Genomic DNA, 11,101 nt, shown 5'->3' on the forward strand with positions numbered 1-11,101 from the left:
CAACTTCGAACATCGATATATTAACTAAGACGTACCTGGAAGATCAAAAATAGTCCCCATCAACATCGACGATCTTCTGCCTAAGTTCTGGAGGGCCACGGATTTCATCGTGGTAGAACTTGGTCTGCCAAGAAGCGAAGAAAGTATCAAGTGCATTTTGAACCTCTACTAGGGATCTGAACTGAAGTCCTCTAAGGTGATTGTCCAAGGAATGGAACAAGTGATAATCGGGCGTTCCAATAACCGGGAAATATGACGGATGCAATAATGTTTCCCATCCAAGACGCAGAATGGTGTCCCGTGTAATCGTAGCCACGTGGGGCTTAGCGTTGTCCTGTAATAGGAGGGCCCCTTTGCGATTCAGAAGTGCTGGATCCAGAGTTTTGAGTTTTTATTGAACATGGCTCAACTGCTGACAGTACACAGTTGCATTGATGTTCTGACCAGCTGGTAGCAATTCCCGATGCACGATGCCATGATTAGTCCACCAAATACATAGGAGGAACTTTTTCTGGTGCAATGCTGGTTTCGGCTGTTTTGGAACCGGTTCATGGTATGCTAATCAATGATGATGGCGCAGTAGAGCTTCGTACAGGACCCATTTCTCATCACATGTCAACACCCCGTCCAGAAATGACTCCTTCCTCAGACGAGACAGCAAAGAAATGCTGGTGTCTGCTCGCATTACCTTCTGGCCCGTTGTCAAATCACGTGGGACCCATTGATCCAACATGCAGTGCTTCCCAAGTTGACGGAGGGGCATGCCTAATGATTTCTCCATTCACACTGAATTGTAGTTCCAGTTCCTCATATGTCTGGGCACTGCTCGCCTCAATTGCTGCCTGAGGATTTTCATTTTGTACATATGTTGGTCTTCCGGGACTTGGTGCGTCTTCGTATGGTTCTTCACAGTCCTTAAACTTGTTAAACTATTGCTGCGCTATCTATAGTCACGACACCCTCACCAAAGGCCTGGCATATCCTCCGCTCCGCTGTAGCGGTGTTTGACCCCAGTTCGAACTCGTACAGCATGCACGCTCTTATGACGCTCTGTGGAAGTCCCATGTTCACTCTGTTTTTACGCAAATTCATGGTGTAACTGAACTGCCACAACCAGGTAGTATGTTGGATATACCCACACCAACAACTGACTTTCGCCTTATCTACATTCGCATTTAACTCACGGTATGAGGGCAAATGGAACAAAGACCTCCGCAAAAAGCGACAGAACTTATTTGGTTACCTTTATAATATTCTTTTAATGTATATACACATCCCAAGTACCCATAATACAACAATTTTCACGTTGCTCTAATGTAAAATCATTATTTGGTATTACTGTACTGGATACCATAAATGGTTAAAACTCTAGATCTTAGCAACAAGTGATAACAAAAGTCTATTTGCGCTTGGCATGTGAGTATGGAGGAAAACAGGGAAAAGTGGTTGGTCCCTAGGAAGACTAAGGAAAAATTCCAGACAACTGGCAAGAAAATAATAAAAACTCATAATTATATATATATATATATATATATATATATATATATATATATATATATATATATAAAGGTAAAAGAAACTAGTTAAGGCATTGTTTGAGCAGGCAGAAACTGTCCCGATAGAATTGAGTTAAAAGGCAAATAACAGCAAATGTTATGGTAGAATACTTCTGACGAGGACGGTTATTAATATGTTGCTGGTGATAAAGATACATGTCTAACACTTCCTAAACACGTATTTCTTCTTACACGGGAGGGTCCCACAAGTTGTCGCTAAGATCTGATTGCCATATAGCACATCTGATAGAGCATCATGAGAAATGAACATGAGCAAAATTTAAGGTTCTATGGATCAGAAGGATAGAAGCTACAGGGCTTCAAAATTTCAATATCCAAAAATTATATCATGGAATTATGTACTTTTAAAGTAAATATCTTGAAAACCGTTTAAGCAATCAAAACAAAAGTTGCACAATTTAATGAGAACGATATATCCTATTGAAAACTTTAAACAGTGTTGCCATAGATGAAGCAGTGTTGCCAACTCAGCGTAAAACTATTTTGTTTCAAATAGTACCATATACAAGTGTTCACATATTTAAAACGCACTATTATCACTAAACATAACAGTGAAGTGTAGTGGTATAGTGTTGGACACTGTTGGAGCTACCCCCAATCCTCATACACACAATACCTCACTCACTCAGCACAAAATAGCAATACTGCATCACTGTCTTCATGGGAATGCTGTATCATTGTGGTCCTCTTCACATGTCGATCTATACAACTGATAGAAAGGAAACAATGTTCGATTGAAGAAAGAAAAAAGAAAACACTTGCATATTTACGTTCCCTGACTTTCCATGACATTTTACGAAAAATGCATGATTTCCCTGACATGTCTTTACCTGACTTTCCCTGATTTCCCTGACTTTCCCAGATATTCCCTGATTTTTCAGAATGTGGAAATCCTGTAGTACATTTCCTTCTCATGGATGGGTCCGAACAGAGATACTTCACACTTAGGCCTATATCATAGGCTTGGGCGGCGATTAGGGGGGCAAAGGGGCAGTTCCCCCCCCCCACTTTTTTGAAGTAACCTGTTAATGTATATAGTTTCATTTGGAAATGTGAAGTTTTTGTATGTATTACTGTTTCATAGAAAAAATTGTACCATATAATATTTGCCTTTGCGTGAGTACATATTGGTTGTCTTCCTGTGGAGTTAAGAAAGCTACAGGAATTGCGTTTTAATTGTGGCCGCAAATAACCCAAAAATTAACCTATTGGAGCACAACAATTCCAGCATACTTTCACTTCTTGTTACAAGGGATTGATATATAAGTCAGCCGCTTTGAAACTAATTGAGAGAACATTTCGAAAAAAAAAAAAAAAAAAGTATTTCATAAGTTATTCTTTAATTGCACAAAAATTGACAGCTCCTAAAATATCTTTTCTTCTATCTAGTAGTAAAGAATATTGATTGAAAAGAGAGTAATAAGAAACAATTTCTACGTTTTTCATTGTTTTGCAGTGTAATATACATTGAAGTGGTATGTTTAGTGGTGTGCGAATACGGGGGTCTCTGGCGGGGGGACGAGGGGGACGCGTCCCCTCAATATTTTGAAGTACAAAATATTCAATATTTTATTCTAATTCAATTCATTTACTAACGACAGAATATCATATAAATAATAATAATAATATTTATTTGGAATATAATATTCAGGCTGTGAAACGATTGTAATTGAGTTCTTGATATACCTTAGGGGATCCGTGAAGGTAAGCAGAAACGTAACAAATGGAATCGAAGTTAATAAACAGGTTGGGCTAGGTAGCAAGGGCGCCCATGTTGTGGTTTCCAAGGGGGGCAAGTATAAGCGACATTTCAAATATAGTTTCAAATTTTGCTGTAACTAATGTAAAAATTCTATTGGGTTTTCGATATTCCCAAGTATAGTTTCCTCTTAGGGGAGGCGAGTACCCCACCTTGCCCCCCTAATGGGCATCCTTGCTAGGTAGTACCATTTAAATCACTTTCTTTGATGTCCCCCCAAATTTTACATGTCAGAGACGCCAGTGTATGCGAGTGTATATACAATTAAATTTAGTGAACTCAACATAACTCTAGGTTTTGGGATTATTTTGTATAACTGGAGTGTGGAGTGATTCTAAGTATTGTTGTGTTTTGATGTGTTCCAAAAAAGTGAAAACTGCACCTAATGGGAAGCTGCAAAAGCAAATATTGATTTAAAGTCGTAGCATATGTTCGTAGTATTTACTGTCTTTCATTTTCTAAGAGCTATAAATATGAGTTGTTCATTAATCCCCAGTCTCAATATAAATTTTGCTAAACAAGCGTTATTATTCATTACTGATTAATATTATCCTTTTTATTTATTTGTTTTGCAAATTTAATATTAAATTTATAATCATAGATTATTAATCATAGATAATTAAGATTATTAATAATCTGATCACACAATTTTCCAAACAGAATTTTAAGATGTTCACAAGCAAGGAATCAAATCTTTCTTACATCGTTGTTTAAGAGTACAAAGGACTACTACCTACTGACGTTGCTTTTGCCCTCGTCAATTTACTTAATAGAATATGAAATACGATATACGGTATTTTAACTGAAAAACATACTATACTATTGGTTATGCAACCTTTCGTCAAACAAAGTGTTAGAAAGAACCAGAGAAACTAATATTCAGATCATGTCTTGCCCCCCCTACTTTTAACGTCCAATCGCCGCCACTGATCATAGGGAATTTTGAGAGTGTGCCGGTAATTTTATTTTCCAGAGTTGGTAACCCTGCCCTGATGTCTATTTCTAAAAGATAAAAAAATTCGAATAAATAATAAGAGCTCCTAAGATCCAATGTCTCATGCGTTCCTAGGATAAGACAAGTGAACTTTCACTTGCAAATTATTGGAGAGAGAGATAAAGGAGCAGATCCTGGGAACACTGAATTCTCATGTGAAAAGTGTTTCTTGCTACTTCTTTGACACCTGTCGGCACACAAAGGAACGGAAAGACAAATACTTCGTTTTATATGTCTTCTCTTACTTATGCATAACATAGTCTGGAATTCTGAAGAAGAAAACGAACAACGCGGTTTAGAGTGTACAAGGACTGTTTATTTATTTCCCAGAACCATGCTGTAAAAAATCATTGGAACATCTGACCACTCATTTGTGCTTTTCTTTCTCGAAGTACTATCCTGTTGCATCCACCTACAATTCCAGTTATCGCCATTGTTGAAAACAGTCCTGGAAGGTCTCTTGTAGAATACTCCAGAGTCCCATCGTTATACTATCTTGGATGTCCAGGATGTTATCAAATTGTTTCTATTTTAAAGTTGATTTCAGTATAATGAATAGTAAAATGTCCCACGGGGCTGTATCCGGCGTGTAGAGTGGATGCACGTTCTCGAACATGTAAAAAAAAAAATAATCAATTAGCAGCGTTTACGCTCAGGATTTGTCTTGGCTTTCTAGGTCTCGGGGATTCAGTAACTTCAATAGGGCCGACGTTGTCTTAGTTTTTGAGTCATACGCGTAAGGCAATGGTTCATTGTCTGCGAAGAAACTGGCCAGAATTTTCGAATCGTTGCCGGCTGTTTCCTCCAGTTGTCTCCTGATGGTAACGATAGTATTCTAGTATGTAAGAATCCTCGGCATAAATTTTGTCGATATATGCCACATCCCTAGGTCTTGGATGTGGGATTTAGTGACATAAGCCATAGGAATGTTTAACTCCCTCCCCTCCCCAACTTTACAGACAATTTTTCGATGATCGGATTTTATAAGTGCGCTGACTCCTGCGCGCCGACTACGTGGGTGCTCCGGCGCTCCAGCACAAACACAAATAATCTTGTGGGTGTGGCGACCCACAAGATTTTTAGTTTGCAGCCGAGTTTGAACCCGTTCTCTTGCGTTTAAGTCAACTGTGTTACCGACTGAGCTAGGGCAGCCCCAACTTATCCTTATAGTACCGGTATATTTTACTTTATCACAACACAGCCCTCTCTATAACAGTGTCCATAAAAGATTTTAACTAAAAATAAATCAATCAAATATCGAGTCTTCCCTGAAAACATATAGGCTAACAGGTCCCGCCGTTGATATGCACCCACATAAATTTTGGAAAGTCGTTGCGCTGACCTTTGCAATTTTCTCCTAATTCTGACTCACGGACATGCGACCAGAAGGGGGATCCCCACACGAAGCTTCTTGCAGCTCGTATTTGTGCATCAGTACTGAAAGATCATTGCGCGACTCATTGTTGCATGAACATATGCTACTTGCAGCATTTCGTACATCTCTGTAGCCATGGGCGTAAAAGGGGACAGTTGCCCCCACTTTTTTGAAGTGACCCATTAAAGTATATAGTTTCAGTTGGAAATGTTAAGTTGTTGTATCTAAACATAAAAAAAAATGATATCATATAATATTTGGCGTTGCGTGAGAACGTATTGGTTGTCTTCCCGTGGGGTCAAGAAAGCTGCAGGGATTGTCTTTTAATTGCCACGGAAAATGGCCCATAACCTATTGGAGCAACAATTCCAGCGTACTTTCATTTCTTCTTGCAAGGGCTCGATATGTTAGTCCGCCGCTTTAAAACTAATTGAGATAACATTTTGCAAAAAAAAAAAAAAAAAAAAAAAAAAAAAAAGTATTTCACAAGTTGCTCTTTTATTGCACAAAAATTGACAGTTCCTAAAATGTCTTTCTTCTTTCTAATAGTAAGGAATATTGATTAAAAAGAGAGTAATAAAAAAACAACTTCTACTTTTCCATTGCTTTGCAGTATAATATACGTACGAGTGAAGTGGTGTGTTTAGGGGTGTACGAGTGTATGTGCAAATAAATTTACTGAATTCAATATCATTCTAGGTTTTAGGATTATTTTGTATAACTGGAGTGTGGAGTGATTCCAAGAATTTTTGAGTTTTGACGTATTTCATTAAAGTGAAAACTGCACGTAATGGTAACGAACATGTTTCGGGAAGCTGCAAAAGTAAGTACTTCTTTAAATGTCGCGGCATATGCTTGTAGTATTTACTGTCTTTCCAACAAGGGAAGGTCGACGGGTGTTACTCTGACTTCATATCGATACTATGCTAAATTGATTTCCTTTTACATATGAAACACTTACGCAAACGGAGAAATCCTCGATCGCAAGCGTGTTGGAATTACGAGCGTTATAATTTCAAAATTGAACAGATTTTGCAGAAAGTTTGAAGAAACTTTTTATTTATTTTTTTTTTTTAGATAGACGCTTTATTTATGGTATCGGGGGGTTTTCTTGGGTGCCCAGCACGTGTTGAGGTCAAAACGTACGCATTTTGCAAGATAAGGGGATTTATTGGGGAGGAACTGAAGAGCATTAGCTTGCAAATTGCCTTCTGTTCGGCATACCTGGGCGATAAGCTAACAAAATGTATTTGCTACCCCTATTCGACTGTATTGTCATTCATATATCACGTTCCTGTATGACCACTTTCAAACAGAACAATGACATTTGTCTCTTAAACGCTTTGCCAGGCGTCAGAAATTCAATGAAGAACGTCACGATATTCCTCATTTCTCTTGTGATCATCTATATTCTGATGTTCTTGTGTTTTGTAGGTAGGAATGAGATCAATATTTTCTCAAAAGGCTCTTTCACCAACGTGTTGCTTTGCCCGGATCAGCTGTCCAGTAAAAAGTTTGCACTTTGAGCGTTACAATATAGTACCATATGTGGAAAACAAAAATCAGTATATTGCTAAAATGAAGTTAAACCAAATAAATTATCTACCACAGGCTGGCACTTGCAGTGAATACGAAAATCAGTTTACACCACCAGCATTTCATTTGTAGCTAATCACGAGGAACTGGAGCTTCAAACAGATCACGCAGAGCCAGAACTACCGGCTGCGGAACTATGCTGAACGGTACTACGGAACCTGTCGGCCTATAGGGGCGGACCAAGGCAAAATTTTCACCCGGGCAAAGTGACTTTTTGGCGCCCCCTAGTCCTAGCATGTATTTTACATTTTATTACAGTGATTTGAATACTTTGAACCCATTTTTTCAAAAAGAAAAATTAATACTCAAATACATGATATAGGTATATTTAACTTCTTCCGTCTTGACTCTGGAACTATTATTTAAATAATTAATAATTTTCTGCCCAGAGGTATGTACTTATTTTAATTTTAATAAATAAGAACATACCTCTGGTCAGAAAAATATTAATTATTTAAGGTATATTAGTGCTTAAAATATAGATGTGCTATCATTTTCATTGTGTTTTATTATTATTTATGCTGTTTTATTCTGTTTATTATTATTTATTAAAAACTAAATTACAGTGTAACGGTTTCGACAACTTAACGTTGTCTTCATCAGACACTAAAGTTTATGCTGATGTAGGCAAGATAATTGCTTCTAAGTTTCTTATACAGAGTCCGCCAGAAAAAAATGTATACATCCTGTATCAAGATACTGGCATTGACAATTGTTCTAAAATTTAAGTATGTTGTAGTATGGTTTTTCGACCAACAGATGTCGGCATTGTTTTCAATTAAAACTATGTTGTAGTACGGTTTTTCGCTCAATAGATGTCGGTAGTGTCAACACGGATAAGAAAATGGCAGGAGCATGCTTGAAGTTCGAGCAGCATAAGTACGTTTTGAGGTGTTTTATCAGGTTTAGTAATGCCATCGAAGTGCAGAGTCGGTGGAGAAGGAAGTTTGATATTGAACCACCAACCCACCTAACAATCAAACGCATTGTTGACAAGTTTGAGGCGCATGAAACGACGAGCGGTCGCTGCAACTACAGCGGTCAATGTATTAATGGAGACCGATGCACATGCCTCTGTAATCTTCTGGTGAAGGTTCTCGAACGCCCCAAACAACGGTCAACATTTTGAACACCTAATATAGACATATACTTACTTGAAGGTTTGTAACAAGTAAGTATAATTGCGCTTGTCTATTTACTCCCGTTGTACAGACACTTTACTTTTTCATTCTTTTTTTCAGGAGCCATATCAATTAGATTATTTATCTGTTTCTTTTACTAGTCTTCAGGCATTTCAGTACACAAGACTAGTACAAATGATCTATCGCGTTACAAAACACTTTGTGTTTAGAATATAAGACCTACAATGATGGATAATACATGCAAAGATACATAAATTCGCAAAGTATAAGGTACATAATACTACAAAAGTTCAATATGCGTGGCACTGGTCACACAGTACACGTGCAGATGGTAATGCAGTTAGTTCCATACGTTCAACAGTATGTTCCTATCAATTTTCGTCACAATAGTAGTGATGCATTCTTTTAGTTCTTGTAGTGTTGTTAGCATTGAACATAGATAACCACATCCTTCACTTACCCCCGTAGAAAGGAATCGCATGGCGTGATATCTGGAGACCTAGGGTCCAATCAATAGATAGACGCTCTTCACGCTTTCCTTTGAAACAGGTACTCGCCCAGTGCTTTTTCATTGAGCGAAGCCATGAACGCAGTGTTCTTAGGGGGGAAAATGAAATAAATAAATAAATAAAATCAATTTACGTAGAATTACGAAACTAACAATGTCAACGTAAAATGGTCTGGTGACCAGGTACCGATACATCTTTTCTGCATTGGCATTCAAATGCACGCTGGACTATCGTCACCCATAAATACTTCCCATATTCTAACACAAAACCTTTTGTCCTGCTTTACGCCATCTTGTAAATTGCCGCTCCATGTCGACCATTTAGCATATGAACACAAACCACGTAGCGCCAGTAGCGGCGAATCGAGCAACCGCCCGGAGTCCAGCGCATGGAAGAGCCCCACGCTTCACCCAGTTTTACTCTTGATTAAAAATAAATAAATAAATAAAAATTATGAACAACAATTATGGCACTCATTCTGATGTTTACAAAATTCCAGAAGAGTCAAACTTATTACAGTTGGTGACTTCGGTTGCTCTCCAATTTATTCTGTAGTCTTACCTTTTAAGATAGTCGATGCTTCACGAAGTAAACAGGTAAAGGAACACCAGTGGTATACTTCGTGAATAAAGTTGCTTATTGAAGAAGTGTTGTGCATCCGGTTATCATTTGGTGTTAATTCCTCAGTTTTGGTTTAAGGTCTGCATTGTTATTGGCCAATTTATTCTATATTGTGTCTATGATATCTTACAAAATATCTTCACGTGATCGCGACAGTAGTACAAAACGTAGGAAACAGGAGAGAAGAAAGGAAGCAACACAGCATCTTCGTGGACCTATGACAAGGTATTTGAAAACCAAAATCGGGTTGAAAGTGGAATCGGCTATGAATTTGGCGGATCACCTAAAGATTTTAGGAAAGGAGATAGGATAAAACACTGTCACTGGTTTCCACTGAATTATTATTTTCGACATCATCAACACTTCCTCCTCTGTCAGCGGTACTAGCAGCCATTGAAGATTCCACCAGACAATTAAACTTATAAAATGATGTACGAATGCGGTGCAGGTTCACTGCAGATAAGCAACTTAATGTAGAATACGATTGTTACTAAACGTTCTGTTCAATCCACAATAATAAAAGAAAAAGTGCTAAAGTGAAGATGGGCAGCATTTTAGTAAACGTTACACGAGAATTTTGGCTAACTGCGGAACAAAGCATGGGTGGAGTTAGGAATTGTCTGCTGGGGGGCACGGTAAATACAAATGAAAATTAAAGGATCTTATAAGTGGCATTTCTATTTTTTTAAAAAAAAAGTTGGGGGCAATGCCCCCTCATACCCCCCGTAGCTCCGCTTATCGAATAAAGGATAGACGCACATTAATATATTCCGAAGTCATTTGTTATTTCTGATCACAAAGATCTCGATTCAACTGAAGAAATACGTGAGATGAAGTGTATCAAGTATCACTAAAATACCACAGTAAGTTTACAGTCACAAAGAGTATATGCTGAAGTGCTTGGTACGAGCTTGAAAAATGACTGAAACATAGAACATCTATCGGCTGCCTGTTGCAGATCCAAATTGGAGTCGAAGAGCGCTAAACATATATTTTAGAGAGACTATTAGTCATTGTTAAGTGTCTAACTTCACGCAATTTAGCATTCAGTAGTTATAGAGAAAATTTGAACACCAATTTTTGTGGCAATGTTTTAAATTTAGTCTAATAAATTGTTACATGTGATGTAACTTTAAGCCAAAAAGGAACAGGAAATAATCACTCTCTCGGAACAAAAATATTCAAAATAAATTATATATATATATATAAAACCTAGTACTATTCCGTTATTCTTCATTGTACAGAACATATTGCTTCTGATTAGCAGCTCCCTACAATATTGCGACTTTACAAACAAACCCATCAATGAGAATTCTATATTTCGCCCTCAGAAAGCAGAAAGGTGCTAAGCGCCATTTTCATTGATTTCCAACTAAGTGCACATCCTGACTAGCCATTTCATGTTTAATGTTGTGCAGAAAGGAGACAAGTGGCAGGAGACAATATGAAAGGTCTGCAGTGAAAACTGAATTCTAGAAGAAAGAAAGAATCGGAATTAATTAGTGTTTCATTCGTTTTTTATTCATCT

This window comes from Thermobia domestica, chromosome 15 (assembly GCF_964235325.1).
Source record: "Thermobia domestica chromosome 15, izTheDome1.hap1.1, whole genome shotgun sequence".
Taxonomy (NCBI): Eukaryota; Metazoa; Arthropoda; class Insecta; order Zygentoma; family Lepismatidae; genus Thermobia; species Thermobia domestica.